The sequence below is a fragment of the Camelus dromedarius genome, chromosome 7 (genome assembly GCF_036321535.1).
Source record: "Camelus dromedarius isolate mCamDro1 chromosome 7, mCamDro1.pat, whole genome shotgun sequence".
NCBI classification, from domain to species: domain Eukaryota; kingdom Metazoa; phylum Chordata; class Mammalia; order Artiodactyla; family Camelidae; genus Camelus; species Camelus dromedarius.
In genome coordinates, this window is record NC_087442.1 from 58,998,235 (window position 1) to 59,023,398 (window position 25,164).

Here is a 25,164-nt window from a genome sequence, read left to right on the forward strand (position 1 = left end):
TCTGGGAAGGGGAGAGAGGTGGAGCCACAGGTGTTCTAGCTTCCCAGCTCCCCAGCAACCATGGGGTCTGGGGATAAGGGATGGAGAAAGAGCCCAGCTTGGGGTTGTTTCCCCAAGCCAGGCCTGTACACATAATGTTTCTGCTTCTGAGACTCATTCAGGTCCATGAAGTAGGAGTGATTTTTATGTGATGGTACAAATCTCCCAGCTCTGAAGGTAGCAGTACTCAAGATTCCTTGACTTCCCGCCAGTGCTCTTTGAACAGACTCCTCTCTCTGTCTTCCTTTTCTTAAATTCTGAATATTTTAACCCTTGCTTTTAGTAAATGTAGTTGTAGCTATAAAATGTCTATTTTCCACAGAAATCTAGCGTGCCAAGGCGAGAATCAATACTAAAACACTCCTTTTATTTTTAAAGTGGGTTTTAAAGGCCTATTGTAGGGGGACCGCGATGTCAATGTGACCCAGAGGCGCAGTAAGAGCAGGATTCTATTGGCCGCCACCACCCGCCTGGGCTCCGCCATAGTTGGCTCACGTGTGAGCCTTATCATGCAAATCCGACGGCTAGGACATGCGCACTGCTTCCCTGGGTGGGGAGGGGGTACCCGCCTTCAGCTCGTAGTTGGGACCAAGATTTCCAGATGCGCAAAAATTAGGTTTCCTCATTAAACAAAGGTTTTCCCCTCATTCCCCCTCCTCCCACCGTTCTCAACCGCAGAGCTCCTTACAAACCAAGCTGATTACCTGTCGCCTTCCGTCCCCGTCTCTGCTACCCAGACTTCGGTCCACGGCTCCTACTTCTTCTTGGGAGCTCTGCATTTTTGAGTCCTTTACATATCTCTCCATTATTCTCTTTCTTTTCTTTTGACCTGCATTAAACGATATTAAGATCTGATACTCTCTTCATTTTAGGTCCCTTTCCTCATCTCTCCAAAACGAGATAAAAAATTCCCTAGTGGTAGCTCCGAAAGGAAGAGAGGGCCAACAACGCTGCTCCCCATTCCACTTGGCTTCGGCCCCCTCCCACTCCTGCCCCCGAGCCGTGTGGGTTTCAGTCCAAAGCGCAGGGGCATGGATGGCCCTAGAACTCGGTAGGCGCTAGACCCGGTCACCAGTCAAGCTCGACCGCCCACCCCCACACATCAGGCCGCTAAGAAGGACCGACGCCAGCTTCTGCAAGCCCGCCTGGATGTGTGGGGTGCTGCTTTTCAGCTCTGAGCCCCGACCTCGCGAAAGAAGCGCACGACTCGTGAAACGCCTCCAGGGGTGTCCTCTAAACCTCTGCTGGACCCCCTATGCGGGCACAAGGACCCCAGGGATCCATCTCCTTAGAGCAGAATGGCCTTTTCTGGAAAAAGATCGCGGTAGGCGAAAAATAGCCACCATTACGTTCAAAGTCTCCCGCGGGAAAGCTCTGTGGCTCTGTTGGGAACTCTGCCTGACCCGCGTGCGGCGTCGCCGCAAGGACCGCGCCCACACGCGCTCCTGGAGTCTCAGTAAGCTCTTTCTCCCCGGTATAAACAGGCACTGCTCCTCCGGCTTTCAATTACTCTTAGCTTACCTGCAGGGCGAACAGATTTGTATTTTTCCATCAAAAATCTTCCTGCCCTGGGTTCCCCTAGATCCCCCCTTCCTCCTCATCCGACCTGAACCAGAAGGGCAAGATAGGGGTTTGATTTCTGATATGACACGAATAATTGTTGCATCATGTAACTTCCTACATCTTGGTTTTAATTTGCAGTGAACCAAACAAAGATATTTGCAATTTAAAAATAAGCACTCGATTTAATAAATGGGAACATTGTGCAGGGAAGACTATGTCCTCCCCCCTACCCCCCTAAACCCCTTCAGAAGACGTTATTAGCTCTGACAGCATGCCGCTCAGGTTTGCGGAGAGGATTTTGTAAAGGGATGACAGACAGGAAGGCCAGCAATCATGGGCTCCTTGGGCTGAAGCTTTCTTTTTTTTTTTTTTCCCCTTTCTTTCTTTCTTTTTTTTTTTTATCAGAATGTTCTGTTCGATGCCATTTATCCTTGATGATAGAAAATTGCGCTGTTGCCAGGACGCTGCTGCCGCCGCTGAAATAGAGGGCAGGAGCCACATTTCCATTTTCCGGCTTGAAAGCTATTCAAATGAATTTGCGGGGGGGGGGGGGACCGTCTAGCGATAAACAAATGAGAATAAATCGAGTTCCCCTTTCCATTCTTTCCTTTAAATGGGTAGCCATTCATTTTCAATATACAGATTTTTGTTCTTCAGTGTTTGGGAATACCTGGGAGCTAGTGTAAGCCAACGTAAAATTTATTTTGATGCTCTTAAAGTGACTAACCACATAAACATTTTAAAAGAGTGTATGTCTCTCTATATAGAGTATAAGAATTATATATACATAGATCCCATACATACATACTTTCACACAATTCCAAACTGCAATAGAAGATAAACTCTTTTAGCAGAGTTTCAATTGAATATAATTTGCAAGCAATGCTGGCAGTGGTGGTTATGGACTTCTTACTAGTTGGCATATAAGTATTGTTAGATGGGGTCGTTTTTTAAAGCCCTCTCCCCATGTTATGTATTTTAGGACACTATGTAATTTAATTACCCTGTAGGTCTTAACTGATTTAAACACCCCCTCCCCCCCCCAAATAGATAAAAGTCACCGGTGTTATGTTTCTTTCAAGTTAGTTTCCCAAATTTACCTTTAAAGCTTTGTTTCTAAGTTAGCAAATACAAATCAAAAGAATTAGTGCATAGCGCCTTTAAAGGATATGAAACAGAGAGGCTGAAGCCTGCACTTCCCTTCCATCAAATTTAGATTCTTTGCTTGCTTAAAAAGATCATATATTAGTAGGAATTTAAGGGATCACATCCAAAATATGACATTTAAAAAATAAAATGCTTTAAAAAATCCAACCTATTAGAATATATAGAAACATTGGCAATGTCTTGACAGACACTATAAAACATGTAGGGCCTCCACTACGATTTAACAATTAAATAACTTTTATTGAATTCTAACTCTAACTTTTTTTTTTCAAAGTCAGATACCGGCGGTTAGAAAATTTTCAATAATATAAAGGTTTTTGAAATACACCGACTAATTGTATTTGAGATTTCAGCTGGTACTTTAAACGTAAAAAAAAATCCGACGACATTTTAAAACTTAACACTTTGTCTAGAGTCGTGGGTCTGTAACTACTACGTTTTTTGGCTACAAGATTTTTTCTGAGTGATAGGTCACTGCTGGCAAAACCAGGACTTCAGAGAGAATAACGGTGTAAAATCAGAAAGAGAGAAAGGCGGAGAGTGAGCTGATACTGATGTTCCTAAGTTTTCCAGTCGAATTTTCGGGCGACTCCCTCCAGCCAGCCTTGATTCCTAGTTACCGGTTCCAGGACAATCCTCCTTTAGCTGAAAACGTCCCCGTTAACAAATTTGCATGATAAGGAGAAAACAATTACCAACACCTCCAGATGAAGCTAAATAAAGCAAGGAAACGGCCTAAGAAAGTCCAATTTGCTTGTATTTGTTGTGGTTAAAACAATTGGACGTGAGTATAGAGTGTTTAGGCACTGAAAGAGATTCCTTTTCCCTTATGCTTGGCCCTGGGAATTGTGTTCCGGACAAAAAGCTTCACTGGCCGGCTGCTTTTCCAGTTGAGGCAACTCACAAGGTTCCTAGGTGAATTCCCCTCCAGGTACGAGCTTGGGGCGGGCAGCGGGAGTCCGGCGCCGCCGGGACGCGCAGGCGAAGGCGTGGGCGTGGGGCGGGGCGGCAGGGCTCCGCCGGAGGGGACCCCCACACCCACTAGCGTTATCCGCCGCCCCCCGCCTCCAGCTCCTTTCCCTGGAAAGAGTCCGACTCCCAGCTCCCCGCAGTTCCGCGCGGGACAGGCGTAAGGACGTTACGCAAAAGGAGGTGGAACCTCTGTGGGTGCCTCGGCAGGCGTGTGTGCGGCTAGTACCCCCGGTTCCCCGGTGGGGTCGAGACCTCTCTCCCGGGTCCATCCTGTGGTGTCTTCGCCTCCAGCCACTTCCTGAGCTTTGGCCACGAAGCGTGGACCTGTTTGAAGAGTGGCCTCCAGCCAGGGGCGGGAGGGGGAGGGTGGGGGCGATGGTAAAAGGACAGATACGGTCTTCGAGCGCTAATTAGAAGAACTGGGAAGAGTGAACGCGTCGGAGTCGCCCGCATGAAAAAGCAGGGCTCAACTGGGTGAATGAGCTGTCGGTGTTGGGACTTCTTGTGTGTGGGCGTGCAGAGTTGCGGAAAAGTTGAGTTCTGGGTGGAATTGTATAAACCAAGAGTGGAGACCTTGGGGTCACATCCCGGGTTGAGAAAGCCTCCGCTCCCACCCCCGCAATGCGGTTCTCCCCCGACTACCGAGTTTCTGTAAAACGGCACGATGAGCTACTCTCTGGCGCGCCCTCTTCTAGGTGATAACAGCTAAAAATCACAGTCAGGTTTGAAGGAGGGGAGCTTTTTCTCCCCCTCCAAGGGGTGTATACACGAGGCATTAAAAACGAAAGCGATTTTCCCCTACACCTTCTGAGATCCCAGGAACAGGAGACTTGCCTTTTTCCTCAACAAAAGAACAAGAACTTCTGAAAGAACGTAAAAACACTCGCTCTTGAGGGGTTCCACCATCCAGGAATGCCACACGCGGTGGAAACACAAAAGCTCAACATTTTGATATTTTAAAAGATTTTCCCCTAAGTCCTCTGCGTAAATACTGGTTGTAAGGTGAAAGTGCCTTCGTGTGAAAACATGCAGCAGGGTTCCGTTCCCTTTTCATGTGTACTAGCAGCTGCAAAACATTCCAGATGAGCTGGAAGGTCATTGTGGAGACTGACTAATGTGACATTCAGTGCTGGCCTCATCAATTAGTCAAAAGCCTTGCCCCAGAAAATGAGAAAAAAAAAAAAGTAAATGTGCTTAAAAAATACACAGTACTCTAAATTCTGTATTGCCTCCCAAATCCCAAACAACTTTTTATAGTTATTCTTTCGGCTATTAACCCACCCCACTGAAACTCCGTTTCCCCGGTGTTCCAGGGCTGCATTTGTACTTACTGCTTCGGTCGCCAGAGCTTTGAGATGTGCAATGCAAACAGTAAAGAGTCACATTAACCCTGCTTTGATCTCCGAAGTAAGATTATGGCAGATAGCAGGTCGCCACACAGATAGATGCTGCTGGGAAAAGGAGCCCTTCCTCCACCTTTTTTTCTTTCTTTCTTTCTTTCTTTTTTTTTTTTAATGTTTTTTCAAAATATCTCCCTTAACTTCAGGACACCCATGGCCAGCTGGCAAACTGGAAAGTGTCAATATGAACTAGGAATAACTTTTTATTTAAAAACTGGATGATTAAACTTCTTAGATGGAGACTTTTTTGTTTCATAGATCTCGATACTGGAGTTAATGCACTCATTTTGTCTACCTGCTTATTTACCTACATAAATACCTAAGACAACGTTTCAAATACGTGGTCCTAATGCAACCTCCACAGGAGTTCAATTGCCTGGGAAAAGAAGTTGTGTTTCCTTTGCTTTCTTTACCCTTGAGTCCTGTAGGCATAGAATAATGGTAGTTAATCTGCTTAGATAATTTAAGATTTAAAGATTAGAAGGCCTATACTGACAATTTCAAAATTCAACTCTGAGTGCTTTGGCTAAGCAAAGCTTAGGAGATGACAGATGTGATAAAAGAACTGCCAAAAACTAGACTTTATTAAAACTAAAAGGTGTGATGTTTTTGTGGCTTTTAAAGAAATGCTTGTTATAATGCTCACTCAATCCAAATGTGTCCTTAAACAAACAACTGCAGGGGTATTTTATTTTATGCTACCTGATATTTATACACACAATACAGTTTTTCACTCTGCTTGCATATACACACTCAGATAAATTTTACAGTGCTTTTCAAACCACCTCCCATATACATAAATATAGTTAGTTTAGTTAGTAGAGCTGAGCTACATGCTCAACACAAGTGATGTGTACATAATCATAAACGTGTGCTATATACACTTCCTTCCCCTTATTTCTCAATTTTCTGTCATAGCTTCAACATTATAGTGCTAGAGGCTGCTTATGAAGTTACAGCTATCACCCAGTTTTCTTCAGAACTTGTTAAATGGGAGGAACACATACAGATATCTGAATTTGTTAAAAACCCTATTCTGCTTCAAGTCATCCCTATTAAAGTTGATTTTCATTAACCTCAATGGGCCAACCTCCATGACAGCCCAAATCACACTGACACTGAGGCTACCCAAACGCTTTTACCAGTAGGACCAAATACATTAAACTGCTTTGCATCAAATATGTCCTTTTAAAGTGTCCTTTTAGATAACTGGCTTGGGAGCACAGCTTGGAAGGAGAACTAAAATGGAAGAGAGATTTCAGGAAGGAAGAGGGCAAAGAGAAAGTAGGTGAAAGGAAAAGAACCATATGAGTGATTATTTAGGCAGAGAAATCTTTTGTGGCCATAGATTATGTGCTGCAAATTGTTGAGGTTATTTTCAGACTCAATGTCTGTTCTCACCTGAGTGGCCTCCCTTTTCCTTGATACATTTCTCTAAATCTGCTACCACTAAAATCAGGTTCTAGAGAATTTGTTGTGGAAGCTACCCAGGTATTTATTTATAGGATGTGGGAGATATTTTACACACACACACACACACATACACACACCCCATTGCATTAAGCATCCCAGGAATGCTCATTTTGGTGATATTTAGCTGAAATCGTATTGTCATGTTCATATGAGGTGATTTGTGCGGTGTCTTGCTTGTAAGTTAACCTGCCTCTACAGTTCATTTTGTAAGCTAACTTTACACATATTTTGAATTAAAAAATACTTTCTTTCTGGAAAAAGAACAAATGTTGGTTACTTGTTGGTCCTTAAAGATGGAAATAAGCATTACATCTTAATTATAGTTAAAGTTTTGCTAAAAATTCTAATCTCTTCAATCTGCTCTTTTCCTTTTACCAGAATCGCAAGAGCCTAGAATGTTGCACATGTGTTAAAGAGAGAATAGACCTCCTTGTCTTTTTAATTAAAGTTTATGCAGCTCATGGAAAGTAGTAATTTTCTAGAAAATTAGATCATTTTAGGTCACTATAGCTTCACTCTTCTATCTTCAACATAGTTCTAAGCAAATCTTGCCCTTTAAAAACCATCAATTAAAAAAGCAAAGAATACTGAAGTAGTATTCAGAATTTAAAGTATTTGGACTTAGAAATCTGATTCCAGCACCATAAAGACAGATATAAATGATGGATCCTACCAGGTATGCTCCGTGTGACAGCTCACGTTGGATTCTGCATGGCGTATCAGAGTAACATGTGGCAGTACCCATTCCTGCTTGTCAGAAACAGCATCATTGTTGCCTCCTTCCTGATTCTGGGGGTCATGATTCACATGTACAAAAAGCTCTTCTTAAGTCACTGTTCTTTTCCTAAACAAGGTAGAAATCAAATTCAACCAGGAAGTAATCAAGGTATTGACTCAACAGATTAAAAACAAAAACAAAAACAACCCCACAACACTTGGCAAAGAATGGGGGTCTTTTTCTCATAAAAAATGTTAGACTCATTTTTAGGAGACTCACCTAAAATATCTAGTGGCTCCCCATTGCCTAGGGAGGGGAGACAAACTTCAGAGCTTGCCATACTTGAGGAGGCATAGAGCCCTGTGTGAGGACCGAGGGCGCTGGAGTCACACTGCTGCATCATCTTGAGCCTCAGTTTCCTTTCTGTACAATTGGAGTAACAATAGAATTGACTTATCTGGTAATAGTAGAATTAAGTGAAATAAATGCCTGCAAAATGCTTAACAGGGTGCTTTCTGGAGAGTAAATGTTCAAAGAATATTAGCTAATGCTTAACATTAACATTAATATAATGCTTAATGAGGCCTTTTGGTATCTGTTTCTGCACGTGCTATCCCCTTATTCTAGAAAAGCCCTCCCTGGCCTATTGCCCACCTCTCTACCTTCTCACCTCAACTAATGCTACCCCTGGGAAGTCTTTTCTGATGCTTGAAATTAGGTGTCTCTCTTTATGCCTCTGTTTTGTAGGCTTCGTTGTCATTGTTGCTTTGTTTATGTGTCTCCCTAGTTAGATTACACACTGTGGCAAAAGCGTAAAGTAATATTTACCTTTCTTTTGCAGAGCTCGCAGCTGAGCCTGATGGATAGTAAATACTCCATATACGTATAAATATTCAATCTTTTCTTTCTATTTTTCTTATTTATAAATAAGTTGTAATTGGATGGATTCTTCTATGTTTAGTTTTTTTCTACTTGGTATTCCTCAAGGAGAGTGCTCAAAGAAACATAACTATTAGTCCCATAAGTAACTTGATGAGGAATTTTGCTTGTGGACTCTGTCATGAATTGTCAGCGTTTTCAGGACAAAATATCTTCAGAAAGTTTCCCCTTTTGACTGAAGAACTCACGGACAAGTTGAGTTGCCTGTCCAGTCCTTAGATATTTGACCATACTGTTCAACAAATGGCATGTGCATGTTCCTTGGGTAGTGATTTGGATTATCTATTTGAGTGTTAATAGTTAGGTTTCAACTATCACAATGCCCTGGCCAAGTGGGCTTCCAATGAATCCAATGATTCCATTAGTTTAAAGGACATGTGTGTAAGTAAAAGTCATTAAAATGAGATTGGAGGGATCACAAACATCTTTAAAAGACCGTTTAGGTTTGTTTCACTGGTATTTTGAGTTCAACAACTATTGAACAGAAATCCAGGGAAACCTTCACTATGGAAGGCTAATTTGATGGAAGACCAGTATAAACTATGATATGTCAGAATACAGAATATTATCATCTACTATATAGAGAGTATACAAGCCAGGGACCAATACTCTGGCTGAGCCCTCATAACTGGGTCTGCTTCAATAAGCGGGTCAGAATTCTTTGTAATCATTTCATTAGTCATCAGAAACAGTTATTACAGGAGTATTTGAAAGCAGTTTGTTTCCTTAAGCTTAATCACCCCCTGCAAAGCTTATTTAATTAGCTTTGTAAACTCTCTTCCACCAAAGGAATAGTTAAGCTGATTCCCCATCTTGGAATTATGAGATGTTTAAAAGTCACAAGGTCCAAATTAACTAGATTTTCCTGGGATAATAATAAATATCTGAGTTGCGTGATAATAAGATAATTCCTGCTGTTCTGCTCATGTAAACTTTAATTGATATTTATAATCTTTCTTCTAGCCTCTTCAAAAATAAACTAAAGCAATAAAAAATTTTACAATTAAAAAAAATTCCCACTATTGTGGAAACAATAGAATTTCCATTGATGATGAAGGAATATTACGTTCTTCAAACTAAAGAACAAAGGAAATATTTTTATTTGGTTGCAGGTCCTCACAGATACAAGGAAAGCTTGGGGAAGGTCACACAGCCTAGTTTTTTGCACCCAGGCAAGGTACTCCTATGCCATCAGTCCTACTCAAAGCCCAGTGCAGCCCCACACTCAACACGTTCCCATGAGGCACTTCAGTTACCTGCTCAGACAAAGGAGAGCGAGGAGAGGGAAAAGAAAGCAGAGGGACAGGAATTTGTTTTGGCACCAGGAATAAGATGTTATGGAGTTTGGAATCTTAAATAACTAGTGAGGGAAATAGTAAGGTTTGCCTCGCGAATGGATCTTTCTCTTTCTGCCACTTCTTTTGTGGCACTTCCTATTTATTTATGCTTCACATCTTTCCATGACGGATTTGGAAGTGGCTTTAATAACTGACATATAAAACAAAACAAATATTTTACTCCTCCCACTCTCACTCCAGATTCAAGCTGTGGAGTGTCTCACAGCAGGCTGACCAAGAAATTTCTGCTAATGGAACTAGTCATTCACTGGCTTTATGATTAACACAGTGACATGCATAAAAACCCTTGCTTTCTTTTTCCTATGTAGATAATATTGGTCCAGAAAAAGACAGCCTTCTTTCCTCCCTCCAAATATCAAAATCAGTTTTTTGCTACATAAATATGGCCTAACTGGTCCATCTATCAACCATATTTAAAAGATACTAAAACAAGAGTCTACAACTTCTCTTGGAAGGCTATTTTTTGTGGTTGCTGAAAGCACAGTGTGAAAACTTTTTGTTTCAGATTGGACCTCCCAAGCCTGACTGAATTTTTATGCCGGAGTACCCAAAAAACTCCAAGAAAAACACAGCTCAAACCACCACATTTTGCTTGCTTTCAGGTTCAAACCCTATGAAACCACCACATTTTGTATGGTTTCCACCCCAGACCGTAAGTTGGCATAGGATCCCGCTGGATCCTCCCTGCTCAGGTCTGACTGAAATGTTTACCAACCTTGACAACATTTTTGGCTAACTTGTTACTCACTTGGAATGCAGGTGAATCAAGCTGAGTTCTCAGCACCAATTTCTTCACTTGGGTCCCTTTTACCCAACCCTGCCACCCAACTAGGGGCACGGAGCCGTTGCATTGTCCCCAGTCAATCACTGTTACTTCCTCTGTGACATTCTACTATGCTTGCCTTGCCTCGCACCTTTCTAACTCCTTTCTTCCCCTAAAACCTTACCCCTTCTGTGTATTATTCCATCATATTGTGTACTTGGAAGCTAATCAGATAAATCAGCTTTTGCATTAAGGTGTTAATGGATTTTAAAATTCTTAGGGAATGCATAGGGCACTAGATTTTAAGTTTCTTGCGGTCAGGCATGATCTCTTGCTGACTGTTTCGAGTTGCCAAGTCAAAGACAAGATTTTTATTTGTTAAATCTGGCAACCCTATGACCATTGTAGCTCCACCTTCTAGAATCCCTGCACAGGTGGTCAATAAATACTGGCTGATTGAATGAATGAATGAAAGTAGCGGGGGATATATATCTTGGAATCTTTTGATTCTTTCTAAATTATAATCGCATAGGAAGCTGGCTTACCCTGTAGGCCTGGAGCTATTGCAATATGATCTCAGGTATCTGAGTTTTTGATAAAGATTGGGATGGGCATAGTCTTTGACTTTCTTCATTCTGCTTTTCTTGTGCGACCATTGCTCTACAAGGGCATCCTTCTTCCTTGGAAGAGCCTGTGGAAGAGAAAGAGGTGAGAGAGCGAACACCTGCTGTTAGGTCACAGTTCACCAAGGGAAGTGCAATCCTGACAATTGCGTGGGGAGGCCTTGAGAGAGTGGGGATGTTAACTGATTGCTTCCTGCTGTCATTCTTTCTCCATCAGAAGAGGGAGCTCCCTTGATAACCACAAATACAAACAGGAGCCTCCTGGGAATCCGTGGGTGCTTGGAGTGGGGAGTAATAATAGCACTTTGGGCTGACTGGAATCTTTCATAAGTAGTTCTAATGCCCCCAAAGTCATCATCTTGAGAATTCTTAAGGCCTCTGTGGAAGGGGGAAAACTGTCTCAATATGTTTATTTTATAATTATGTTAAATTATCAATTACATTTATTATTGAAATTGCCGTAAAATCATAAGGGGGTTCTTACTTTAAGAGCTGTGGGCCTTGGACATAAAGGCAGTGTTGACTTTGTCTTCATTTTTGCATCTACTGTTTTCTTCAGGAAGTTTCTGGAACTTTCCCAGTACTTTGCTATACTTCTCCTTGGTGTCAACCAGTATCTCTCATAAAAGTGTGACTTGGGAAAGTGAAGAATTTTCATCTATGTTAGCATGCCACCTTTTTATTTAGAGCTGTGACTGAAGTTCACAGTAGATCTATTTTCATGTATCGGCTGCCCCTGGAAGACAAGGGGACTACTTTAACCTTGAGACAAATCAACTCTGAGCCAGACTGAGCCCAGAATTCACACTCCTTCCCACATGCTCCCTCAAGTTCTGCTTTGTGAGTGGTTTATCTCTGATGCTCATTTATCTGATTTCTAGAATCTATTTCTGGCCCGAGGCACTGACAGATAGAGGAAACTATGTGCTGTCTGGCTACTGAATTCTGTTCCTCTAACAAAACAAGGTCAATATGCCTTAAAGTCCTATCCAGGAAGAGTGTTCTCAAAGGTGTAGAATTTTGGTTTTCTACACATGATGATTAAAAATGGGGCTCTGGAGTTAGATCTATCTGGAATGGAATCCCTGATCTGTCTCTTTAGTAGCTTGAATCAAGTTGCTATACTGTTCTAAAGTCCAGTTTCCTAGCATGTAAAGGGGAGATACTTACAGGACTTACTGTGTAGGGTACTTGTTAGGATTAAATGACCTACTGCAAGGAGAGTCTAGCTGACGCATAGTAAGTGCTCAACAAAGGAGAGCCATTATTGTTCAAAGTCTGGAACAGAAGATTTTCTTTTTAAACAGATGCTCAGAATGTTTCTGTTCAACAAACACATCTGTATGGCTGGATTGTGCTTGTGGGCCATGATACAAACTGTGGCAGTAATGTCCCTGCGCCTGGTTGGCCACATTCCTGGCCCTTCCCCTGAATGTCCAGCTTCTGGTTTAACTGGAAGTTGGGAGGCAGGGTCAGTACAGTCTTGCACCCTCTGACATAGCCAGGACCAGGGCCCTGTGGGAAAGTGGGCGAGGCCTCCCTGGTGCCAACCCAGATTCCTCTGACATTCCTGGCAGCTCCTCCTACCCAACTTTCTGGGGGTTGTTTTGCGGGTGGTGCATTCCCAGCACTGTAGAGGTGGTGGCTGAGCCTGGGGCTCTGCTGGGTTTCTGGCCCTGCTTCCAAACTTCCAGTGCTCTTCTGGCTCAACCAGAAGTTCAGGTGTGGGATGGCCTGGTGGTGTGCTGGCCTGGGAGTGTGGGTGGGGTGCAGTGGAAAACACTTGAGCAATGAATCTAGAGCCCGGGGGACGTTGGATTTTTTTTTTTTAAGTGGAATTTTACTTCATGCCATTTATGCTTTCTATCTACTCTGAGCTTTCAGAGGGTTCAAGCCCACCAGGAGTACAAAGGCCAATGCAGAGGGGTTGTGGAAAGAGATTAGAGGAAGAAGGGAGATGGTTTAAAGGAAGATGGATTCCTTTCTTCAACAATGTCTCTCCTCCTAGCACCTCTCCAACATTCTCTCTCCTCCGAGCAGATTTTTTTCCTGTTTGTCTTTCTAGAATGTCAATCTATTTCTGGCCATCCACAAAAAGAGAAGCCGAGGTTAAAAGGCTGAGGAGCCTCAAAAATCTTTTTTCCTCTTTGTTCACCCTTTCAACCCTATCTTCCTTTCTTTTTTTGCTCTTCTTTCTTAGAGCATGGGGAAGGGGAGCTTTTAAATTAAGATTCAAAACTTGAAAAAAAAAAAACAAACTTCAGAGGAAAACAAAACATAAGGAAACAAGACGAATAAGGTAAAGAAGATGTAGAGGAGGAGGAGGAGGAGGAGGAGGAGGAAGTGTGTGTCCCTCAATCCCAAGGTGACCAGGAATGGCCCAGAGTTAATACAGAACAGGCATGGCCTCTTGTGATACTTAAACTTCAGAATGGAATTTGCTAAAATGTGGTAAAAATGGAAAGGAAAATTCAAGGGGAGAACCCATCCCCCACAAGACTAGTGATTATATGAACTCAAAATGTTGAAGAAATCTCTCCATATGTTTGCAGATGATCCACTGAGATAGACCAAAAGGATTAGAATTACCTCTTGGTAGTGGTAATTTTTTTTTTTTGATGATAGCTGTGATGTATTTCATATATAAGGTACACGTTATAACTATAGGCTTGCTATAATAGGCTTTATTTTTTCATTGAGCATAAATTTAGTTCACATTTATTTAATTAAGCATTTTCAAAATATCCACCAATTCTGGTAGAGTCAGAGCAAAATAAAAAGATAATTCCTCTACTATAGGATGCTATAAATTAAGGAGGAGACCCCTTCTCCAAACAGGAAAAGCCAACTAACTTAAGTCGTGATGCAGGTGGGAGAAATAGGGAGGGGTTGGTAAAAAGGTCTGGGTATCTAACGTATAATAACATAGTGACTATAGTTGATAACACTGTGTTGAATAATTAAAATCTGCTATGTCTTACAGATTCTTAGAGAACTTAGATGTTCTAAAAAAAAAAAGAGATAAATATGTGAGTTGATAGGATGTGTGATAGGTGATAGGATGATCTGCATTAGGGAATTCTTTCACAAAGTATACATATGCCAAATCCACACAATGTACACTTTAAATATCTTATAATTTTATTTGTCAATTATACCTCAATGAAGCTGGGAAAAAAAACTATTGAGAAGTGCAAATGTTTTCCTTTCACGGGATTATATTATCCATATGGCTTCACACAATAAACTTCCAAAATGCTATTGCAGTGGTTAAAGCCCTGCTTGGAACGAATCCCAGGTGTGTCATTCCTCCAACAGAGGGGAAGCCAGCCAGGGCCAGGGAGTGGCCACATTTGTCTTTGTGTCCCCTGTGCTGGTGTAGTGCTAGGCACACACTAAGTTTCTCAGGCCAAACCAAACTGTGGTGGAGAATAGTGAAGGGGAAAGTTATTTATTTGTTTGATGATTTTAGCTTCCTTATTCTCTTGGTGGTAATCCGGTTTGGGAACCTCCTCCTTCTTTTCTCCTGAGACTGGACTCTCAGAATATTCTAATTAAGCTTTTTTTTTTTTTTTTGGAGGGGTGGGTATCGCTCAGTGGTAGAGCGCATGCTTAACATGCACAAGGTCCCAGTTTCAATTCCTAGTACTTCCACTGAAAAACATAAAAAATAAAATGAATTAAAATAATTTTTTGGCCTCCCATTTTTTGAGCCCTTACTATGTATCGGGCCTTTAAATATCTTGGGTGCTCAGTACTCCTCACGGATGATATCAGCGATAGCTCACACAGTCCAGTGCTGCAGGGAGCCTGACTGCTGCACACAGCATCGCGCTCATTGCCAGGGCTCAGGACATCTTAAACAATAGCAGCAACAGCTGTGAGAGCAATCCAAGGAACAATTTGTTGGAATAAAATAAAACAGGGCTTTACCATATGGGAGATATATCTCAGATGGGTTTATTAGACGTAGGATGATTTTTCTTGTAGCCTAAGGGCTTTCTGGAGGGAATCTGAAATCTTTTCACTATGCCTACATCATTGCCAGATGTGGATGTATTGAAATAGAACTTATCCTGTGTGTGTTTGTGTGTGTGTGCACATGCATATATGCATGTGTAAAAGTGGCAAATTCTGGCTCACACACTGAGTTGTAGTTTATCCCACTCTCACTTTTGTATGGAAAAATTTCTTCATGAGCCTTCTAGGTATGTGGCAGGACTCCTCCCACTCCCTGTCTGAAAAAACTATAGGTCATATCACGTTCACCAATATGTAAAGCCAGAGGCAGTAAAATTATGATAAACACGGTAATTTCATAAAAGAACTTGTTAGTCTTGTACTCTAATAGTAGGATGTAATGGATGCTCTACTAAAACTTAAAAATTCATAATAGTTATTGATACCATTAATCAGAATTTGCCATTGTGAACAGCTCAGGGATCTGTTGTATTAAGCTGTCATGTGGTTGCAGTCATTTTTTTTTAACTACCATCAGAGGTAACTGCCAGCAACACCATATCTTCTCTCTACTCTATTACGGCTTCAGGTCCCCAGGGTTCCATCCTGAGTCCAGGGCGATTTGTACGGTACACTAATGACCTGCTGATTGTCTGCACAAAAGTGAAATCGTGTGCTGTTCAGGCAACACAGTGATTCCACACAAAAGTAAAGGACTGTCTGGTGTCAAAATAATACCATATTCTAACTTTGATAAAGGTTTTTAAACTGACTACAAGGTACTATTTGCTGCTAAAACGAGTGGCAGAAATAATGTTTATTCAAATAACCAACAAGTTGGCAGCAGGGAAGAAAATTACAGGAGTGTGTGTGTGTTAAAAGGATACTGTTTAGATAGCTGTTTCTGTTCAGATTTTTGATTCTAATTTTGAAGGTCCAGAAACTAGAAAATGTGTTTCAGTTGAACATTTATTCATATTGGTGATTATTAATATGTATTTTAAATAATATGCTACCAAAGAGTTTTTGTTCTAAGTAAGGAGAATGTATAGTGAACACTCTATTGATCTATCTAACTATGAATTTCTAGACCTACTTCTATGGTCTGCCTCAGTGAGCAGGTCTGGGGCTTCAGGGGGCCAGGCGAAGCCAACTCAATACTCTGTGTGGGTGTGTCTGCCCCATAGCATCTTCCCTCTAAACCTGAGGATACAGAAGAGAACCATCTAAAATTCCATCCTGCTCCTCTTTTTCCCTGCCCCCATGCTCGACTGGCGCTGCAGGCTGGTCAATATATGAGTCTAATGAGCTGGTTCTTCCTTAGGGGACTTGTTGCCAAGTCATTGATCTGTTTAGTGATGGAGAACTCCTGCTAAGACTCTGATCCAAATTCCAAAGCTTTATTCCAAGATTGTTCATTCATCCATTTGTTTATTCTTTCACCCATATGGTGACCATTTTAAACCTTTTTTTTTTTTTTTTATATCAGGCACTATGCTAACCATCAGGATGACAGTGATGAATAAGATTCAGCCTCTGCTCTCAAATCCCCTTATAGGCCTGTGGGAGTCAACTGGCAATTACCAACTTCTGGATAGACTGTCAAGGATCCCTTGTCAGCTCAGTCCTGAAAGGATTTAAAGAGAATGTGATTTGCAACATGTTGGCAAAATAAAAGCTCCCCTACTAGATTGTAAGCTTGTTTAGGGCAAGAAGTGAGCCTTGTCCTTGGAATTATTTCCAGCTCTGAGCATAGGAAGCACATAGAGCATATGTTCTATAAAACAGCAGGTAAATTTTTTGAAATGTCTAAGAATCTTCAGCAATGGACAGTAAATTGCAGATACCAAGAGTCTGTTACGGGTTTGACTTCCATTGATAAAGCTTCACTTCATAACTAGAGGCGACCCTTGCCCCATCAAGTTTACTCATCCATTTCAAAACATGTGTTTAGCACCTAGGATATGCCAGTGCATGTGCAAGATGTTGTGGATTCAAGAGTGAACAGGATAGAAACAGGATCTTTCCTCCTACAGCTAGCTCACAGCAGAGTTGTGGGGATCTCAGAACAGACAGAGAGCATTCCACTAAAGTGTACTGAGTTTTGTGAGAAAGGAATACTACTGTTACCTAGGCTACCTATAAGCAGAGGGGTTAGGAGGTCAGGGAGAAGAGGGCTCCAGGCATTAAGGACAACGTGCAAAGGCCTAGAGGTGAGAATGATCCGTGGTGCATTCCAGGGACTTCAATATATTCAGAGTCACTGAATTGTCATCTGCAATGAGAGGAACTTGAGATGAAGCTGGGGAGGTGAGCAGGGCTAGATCCTGAGGGACCTTGTAAAGTATGCTAAGTAGTTTAGAGTCTATTGAAAATCAAAGGGAGTTTATTGAAGGGTTTTGAGCAGGGCAATGGCACAATAAAATGTGTGTTTTTGAATGATTGTTCCTGCTACATATCGGATGGGGCATGGGGAGGGTGAGCTATACCAGCTGGGATGGTGTCTGCAGTAACCCAAGAGGAAGACAGTCTATAGTCAAAACAGATGGTAGAGTGGAAAATGCGTAAGCTTGAGAATTTGACAAGGCTTGGCTCCAAAACTTTGTATCTATATGACTTTTAGCAAGTAACTATTTTACATAGTTTATTTTACACTTTCTCCTGCAAAATGGAATAACTCTGCATATCTGATGTGAGACTTAAATACTGTACATAAGCTGCCAGGTATTGTGACACACACTTAAACGATAGCCCCTTTCTGCTGCTCCTTCCTCTCCCTATGTATTTATTCCCCTTTAATGTACAACTCTTATTTATTTTTTTTTTTTACTTTATTACATTTTGGGTTTTTTTGGGGGGGAGGAGAGGTAATTAGGTTCATTTATTTATTTTTAGTGGAGGTACTGAGGACCTTGTGCATGCCTTGTGCATGCTAAGCATGCACTCTCACCACTCCCTAAACTTTTAAATAGGATCTTTCATTACTGTTGTTGTTGGTCCTTTTGTTGTTGGTCTAGCTCCGGACCGTGAGTATGGTAAAGGCTCCTCCTTTTTAAAATTCTGCCTTTGGGACAGCTGCAGACCTCTCAGAATGTTCTGGCCCACCACAAGGTTATCTCTGAAGAAGCTGTTGAACACTTTATTCTGGTCTGGACGATGTTACAACCAATGAAAAGCAAGCTTGGCAGAGACGAAAATCTTTACTCTCTTTACTTTTGGAACTTTCTGGTAACTGCGTTCTTCCCCTCACGCCCATGGAATGCAGCTTTGGTGTTATCTTTGGCCATCCTCAGGGCTTCTTCTTAAGCACTTGTGGAGAGAGAATGTTGTATTTTTTACAGAATAGACCTCATTTTCACTCTGAGTATATTCCAAAATCCTGTCATATTTTCCTTTCTGACATCTCTAAAACTCATCTTTTCCCATTGATCTCCAATAGCTAAAATCCTTTCCCATATTTTGGCCCTTTTTTCCTCCTCTTCTATTCCTTATTTATGCCTCTACTGTGGTCTCTAATCTTGAGTTCTGTCTCTGTTAAAGTAATCTCCTTGGTGCCTTTATTACAATATCTTTTTAAAATGCCTTCTCTGATTTCTCTCATCTGCATTAAATATGGACTTTGGGGAACTTCACTGATCTCCACTGCCTGACATTTTTTCCCTGATGGTTTTGGATATTTCTTCTTAATTTCTTAATACCTGACCTCCTTATATGTGTTCTTTTTATTTTCCTCGTTCACTTTTTGTTTTCCTAGGCAGTTTTCAAGCTGTCTCCTCTCCAGCCAAGAACATTTTCTTTCCTTTTTACATGCCCAATCCAGCCTCAGACGAGCTGTATCCTGCAGTCCCTCCCGTACTTCTCCCATCGCTCTCTTCCTCATGTTTGCTAACTTCTCCTTCTTCATGATGATGGTCTTTTCTTTATCAAGTGGTGGTATAGCTATGTAATAGAGTGCATGTGCCTTTTGATATAAGCAGATCTATCGTTTATTAAGGAGGGACTTTGCTATTAGTTGATTTAAGTCCAATCTCTTGCTTTCACTGCCACTGTCTTGGTTTGGGGCTGACAAACCCCTTTTGGTCTCACTGCCTCAGCTGTCTCTCCCAGCTATTCGGTCTTTCTCATGGTTCTCAGAAATGTGTTTCTAATTAGTCCCTTTCTCTTCTGAAACAAAACAAAACAAAACAAAACAAAACAACAGAGCTTCTACTTTCTTTCATCTGTAGAATGAGATTTACCTTCCCCAGGTATGCATCAGGAATTTTCATACCATGGCCCCTCCCCACCATTCCAGATGCACGTTCCTACCCTGAATCCTAAATTCCAGTCACATAGAACTGCTGGAGGAGGTAATTTACTATAGAGGGAGGTTGAGAGTGGACTGTTACAGGCCAAATACAGTCTGCAGAATTCTTTGCCATTTTTTTTTAAACAAAAAGATTTTGTGTACAACTCTGTTTTTCTGGTTTCTCTCAGAAAATAGGGCAATACTGTGCCATATACCCACCTGGCACCAAAGAGCTGGGGTTGAATGGTGGCTGCCCCCTTAGATGAAGCATGCTCTTTCTCCAGTTTGCCCGTTCCTGACACTTCTTTTTGTAGCTCCAACACTGAGGCAAAGTGTCATTTGCCATTCATTATTGCTCTTGTGCTTTGTTCTATCTCAAGTACTAAGAGTATTAAGTATTAATGGTATTAAGAGAAAACTGTACCACATCTTATATCTGTAGATTTATCGGTAGAAATAAAAGATGAGTAGATACTGTATAGTCTTTCAAGAAACACATGGGCCCCGCTTAACAATTTCATACTTAGATCCTGTAGGCATCTATGTTTGGATCTCTGACATAACGGCTTAGTACTAAGGGTCTGTGTTCAAATCCTGGCTCCATCACTTACCAGCTGTATGGGTTTGGGCAGGTTACTTAAGCATTCTCTGCCTCACTTTCCACCTAAGTTGGTGATGACACTAGCATGTACCTCACAGAGTTTTTATGAAGAGTATATGAGATAATCTATGTAGAGAATTTAGTAGAGGGATTAGAACATGGAAAGCATTACCACTATTATTATTATTCTATTTTCCTCAAATCTAATGGTGGGAATATCAGCTCCATGAGGGACATGGTTTTGGGCAGAGTCTTTTAGTGCCTACTTAACCACACCTTCTTTGCTATCAACTTTGCCACTTATTACCCATGGGCTTGGTCAAGTTATTCAACCTCATTATGCCTCTGTTTTACCATTTATAAATTGTTAACAATAACAGTATAATGATAATAGTATCCACATCTTTGGTTATGATGTATCATCTGAGATAACTATGTACTGTGTATCGTATCATGGTGTCTGCCATGTAATAAGTACCCAGTAAATTGTAGCTATTATTGTCATCAGCTGCCCTGCTTTGACCAAAAAAAAAAAAACAAACCCCAAATTTTGCCTTTGTTTCCCCAATGATGTCACTTAATAGTTGTGAAGACTCAAGAGTCAGGTGATCCACTGTGGTGCCCACACTTCTACATGGGCTTTTAAATAACCGAGATAATTGCACATACCATAAAATTCATCCGCTTAAAATGTACAGTCCAGTGGTTTTTGATATATTCACAGAGTTGTGCAATCATCAAAACTATCTAATTCCAGAATGTTTTCATCACCCCCCAAAAGAAACTCTATAGCCATCATCCCTCAAACTTACCCCCCACCCCCAGCCCTTGGCAGCCACTAATTTGATTTCTGTCTCTATGGATTTGCCTATTCTAGATATTTCATGTAAATATATATAATACATGGCTCTGTACACTGGCTTTTGCCTGCATGTTTCCCTGAAGAATAAAGCTGCACCCTTTACCAGAAAACAGATTCCTACTGGGAAGACGAAGGAAGCCCTAAATAGGAAATAAAAAGTAGGAAGATGGCATAGGCCAAGACTGACCTACGAGGAACAAAGTCAAACAGACTTGCATCTAGGGGCCAATTTGAGTAGGATAGGAATGTTGAGGGGCTGTAAACTGTGACTATAAAAAGCAACCAAGCTAGATTCCTTTGGACTCTTCACAGTCAGCCCTCAAAAACAATATAAGGATCTCAGATGCTCATCTGTGGATTCACCAGGGAGCTGGTTTTTTAAAAATGCAGATTCTGGGCTCTTCCTTGAGCTTACTGAATCAGAATGTTCAGACTGGAGGTCTAGGAACTGCAGCAAGCATCTGCCAGGCAGAGGGTTTGGACATTGCTGAATTACATGGAATGTGCTTATATGATACTGAGCTGTGTTGTTGTGTTCCATCTTCAGTGATACTGCTCTGTATTGTTGATGTTCTTCTTAAGCATGTATGTTGATCTTCCTTTCCTTTGTCCATTTCAGCCCCCCTGCACAGTGTTATACAAAGTAGGGGCCCAGCACTTATTAGAAGGTTGGTTATACAGGAGGAACCTTGAGGGTACAGCTGGGACATTGCTGGCCACAAAGTCATTAAGGTCAACAGGGTCTAAGAGGAGACCTTTCCAGCACATTCTGAGCATTCTTTCTTTGAGATTTCAAGGCTGGTGTTTGTCTTCAGGGCTCTGACTTGTGCCCCAGTGGTCAAGAGCCCTTTGATCTTTGGGCTCCAGAGGATGTCCCCAGAACAGCCCCTCAGGGAGACCTTCCAGTCGTCTGCATGGTGCTGATAGGTAGAGGAGTGACAAGAGAAGCACAGGAGTGGTTCCTACACCTCAGAGGTCAGACCCCCTAGGGAACCTGTTAACATTCCTGTGCCTCCTCCAGACCCACTGAACCAGGCTGTCATCCAGGAAGGGGAAATGACTACTCAGACACTACCCAAATATTGCTCTAGAATTTGGAGAACATTATCCTCCCACCTGTGTCTGGAGCAAAGACACTGTGTTGTGCTCCTGGGGATTCACTTGGGCAGGGCAGAGGACTATGATTTGGGAGACCGAGGCTTAGTCTTGGCCCTACCTTTGAGTAGCTCCCAGTGTGACACTGCATAAGCCACTCACCTTTCAGTTTACTTTTGTATAAAGTGAAGGATTTGGACCAGGGGAGACACCTGGAATGCAGACATGATCACTGGCATCTGTAGGAGGCATCTCTGTAGGCTCAGATGTCAGTTCTGAGAGATCCTTTTCTTCATGTGCTCTGAGGACAGACCTGCTTTCTCAGTCCGGGGTTAGCAGCTGCTCATTGGCACTGGAGGTAAAGTTGCTGAAGCCCACTGTTTGGAGGCTGGTGGTTGGTGTGGAAGGGTGGTGAGATTAAACAAGAAGCATGACAAGCCCTGCCCCTTTCTTGGCTCACTCATCCCCTCCTCTCTCTTCTTCCCATATTCCAATAATTAAAAGTTAGATGCATATAATTCCATTTTTAAAATGCAAATATTCCATGGGAATGTTAAAGCCACCAGTTGTTAATACTCTAGTATGAAATACCCAAATCTAGCCAATGGGAGACTTTCTGTTTAACTAGTATCTGCTGTCTTAAAGAAATTTGAGTGGGTGAATAATAGCACATGCACTCTGGATTCCTGGAGCCTCAGGAAGTGGGCAGAGTGGCATAGCAAGGGAGGGGATGGAAGTCAGAGACAGTCATTGATTTGGTGGGTTTGCCTAGTACCTTGGCAGCGGCACGACAATACTCCTCCTGTGATGTTTTGGGCAGAGATGCCCTAAACTAGTTATGCTTCACCTAGATCATCTTTGGGCAAGGTTCTTATCATTGTCTTATTTTGTTAATGACACTGGAAATCAATCATTTTGGTTGCCCAGAAACTGGGTAAAGATTGGGTCACCATACTCCTCACTTTTCACGGACCTTAAATCCATGTTTATCCCCAAATATTACTTATTTTAACTCTCACTCAGGTCACAAAATCAAACTCCATTCAGGGTAGCCCTGTGGAATACTGTGAAGAGACAGGGACTGGTTTTGGATTCTGTGAGCTCTCTTTCCTTTTTTCCTAGTTTACCCTCCCTAGCCCTCATTCTACATCCTTTCTCCATGAAGATTCACTTGTATTTAATTGCAGTTATAATTTTTCCTCTTTCTTTGGTACAGCAAAATTAAACGAAAGAATGGAGAATCCTTAGGCATACTTTGTGTGATCCTTTAGTCTCTGCTCCATTGTCTGAAAAACCACAGACTTCATTTAGATGCCAATGAATCTGTCATCAGGTTTTGTTTAAGCCATGTATTTACCAAGATCCTCACTTGAGCAATGGCTTAACTTTTTAAATCTTTGATTTATAATTTTACAGTTGCCGAGCATAAGGAAAACCCACTCCTTTGGAGGAGCATGGCCTTTTCCTATATTGCTTCCCACCGCTGCTTCTGAGCTTCTTGAATCCTGGCCCCTGGACACCATCCTACGGAAGACCTAATGGATGGGCTACCCACCCCCTGAGAGAAGAAGAACATCAGCTGCGGTTTCTAACTAGACTGCCTTCTTCATTTCAAGTCATGGCTGCCGTCAGGGTCAGATTACAGACAGACCAGCTGAACAACTGCTTGGAAGACAAAACTATAAGGGCACTAAAATGTCCAGGGTATGACAGCATATCCATAGAAATATAGGGAGAGAAAAACAATACCAGCACCTCTTTTGGGAAGAGCCCTGTGTGGGGCTGGAAGGAGTGGTCTGATAATTTCCTTAGTGGTGGAGAGTAGGGAGTAATCAGAATATAGAGGAGCATGGGGGTGTTTTACTGCAGGGCTCCTGTTTTTCCTACTGAGATACATAAATTGGCTGCCCCAAGCAGATTGTTTGTGACCGTGGAAGGTAGGCAGACTACCCTTGTGGTCCTCCTGCTTGGTTCTTCTCCCTGCAGAGCTCAGCGTATTCTCTAGTAAAGATCTGGCAAGTAGTGGTTTGAAGAGAACACCAGTTTATTAGCTTACACGCCTCTGCTCTGCATTCTAGGGCTTGAAAATGAAGACATAGTCATAGACTGTCTATCTTCCAGTTCTAGGATGTTAGCTCTTAGTGTGTTTTCATTCAGTTGGAGGGGTGAGGGTTGTTAACTAACAGAGCAGATCAAGTCGAGTGGAGCCTGAACTCTGCCTGAAGGCTGGGTGATCAGATCCTGTGTTGAATTAATTAGACGGAGACCAGGTGAAGTTGAGATTTTCAAAAATATTAGGCCGAAGGATGATACTGTCAATTATTTGCAGATGAGGACACCAAAGAATGTTCTTAGAATCATAAAACACAGAACTCATGGTCAGGTTCAATAATTCAACAAATAGTACCTACTGCACATTGTAGACTATTAGGTCTAAGATACACATGGTTCCTACCCTTATGGGGCTTACATGCTGGCTTCTCCTAAGTGTGAAGAGTAGTAGCTACAGCAAACAAATGGCCACAAAGATATTCTCTAGCCTAGGGTTCCAATTAACAGAGTAATTCCTGTTGCCTTAATCTGCCTAGTGACCAAGCTTTTATAAGAATTACAAGCCTGCCTTCTATAAATGCTCTGTAAACCAGCATGGACTGTTTCCCTAGCAAGCTAGGTGAAATCTCGTGGTGCCAGAAAAAGAGGTTGAAGTCTGTAGAACTTCTAGGGAGGAGATATTACACGACTTGGGTCAGGAAATATGAAGGAATAAAATTCAGGAACCAGCGACTGCTTCTGTTCTATGCAGGAAAACTGCAGTGTGAGAAGTGCTGGGCCTGAAGCTTTGAGACCCAGGTTTTGGTCTTTATTCTAATAAGCTATGTGACTGTGGGCAAGTCACATCACATTTCACTTGGAGGCATCTTAGGTGATTCCAAGACCACTTCCAGCTCTAAAAATGTTAACTATCAGGCCCCAGAATGACAGGACAAATGGCCAGTTTCTAATTCAACTGTTCCTAAGTTGATAGGTCCAGTAGATCTCCGATAGTCACTTGACCATTATTTTTTTGGAGGAGTGTTTCTCAGCCTCATAGGATACAATTAGTCTGTCTCTCCCCTTCGGAGTTGAGAAGGTTCTAGAAACATACTGTGTGGAGCTCACAGAGGCTTTATTTTCTTTTTCATCTTTTCCTCTATCCCTGCCTTTCTCCCTCTCCTTTCCTTCATCACATTTCTGTTGAGCGTATACCACATGCTGTTTGCCAGGTGTGGGCTAGGTTTAGAGATACAGGATAAACCTGACATTTTCCCACACTTTAGAGGCTTTCACAAGAGAGGGGACAAAA

General features: G+C 41.9%; 2 long non-coding RNA genes across 3 annotated transcripts in view; one reads left to right on the forward strand and one right to left on the reverse strand.

Annotated features, from left to right (window-relative positions):
• Window positions 1-25,164, forward strand: part of LOC116153987 (uncharacterized) — a 162,546-nt gene that overhangs the window by 10,006 nt on the left and 127,376 nt on the right. The window lies entirely within an intron of this gene.
• On the reverse strand, window positions 731-12,171 carry LOC135321755 (uncharacterized). The gene is made up of 5 exons (XR_010381793.1): window positions 11,500-12,171; window positions 10,938-11,083; window positions 7,612-7,755; window positions 7,288-7,458; window positions 731-868 (listed from the first exon to the last, which is right to left on the reverse strand). It is a non-coding gene; the product is annotated as an uncharacterized LOC135321755 (long non-coding RNA).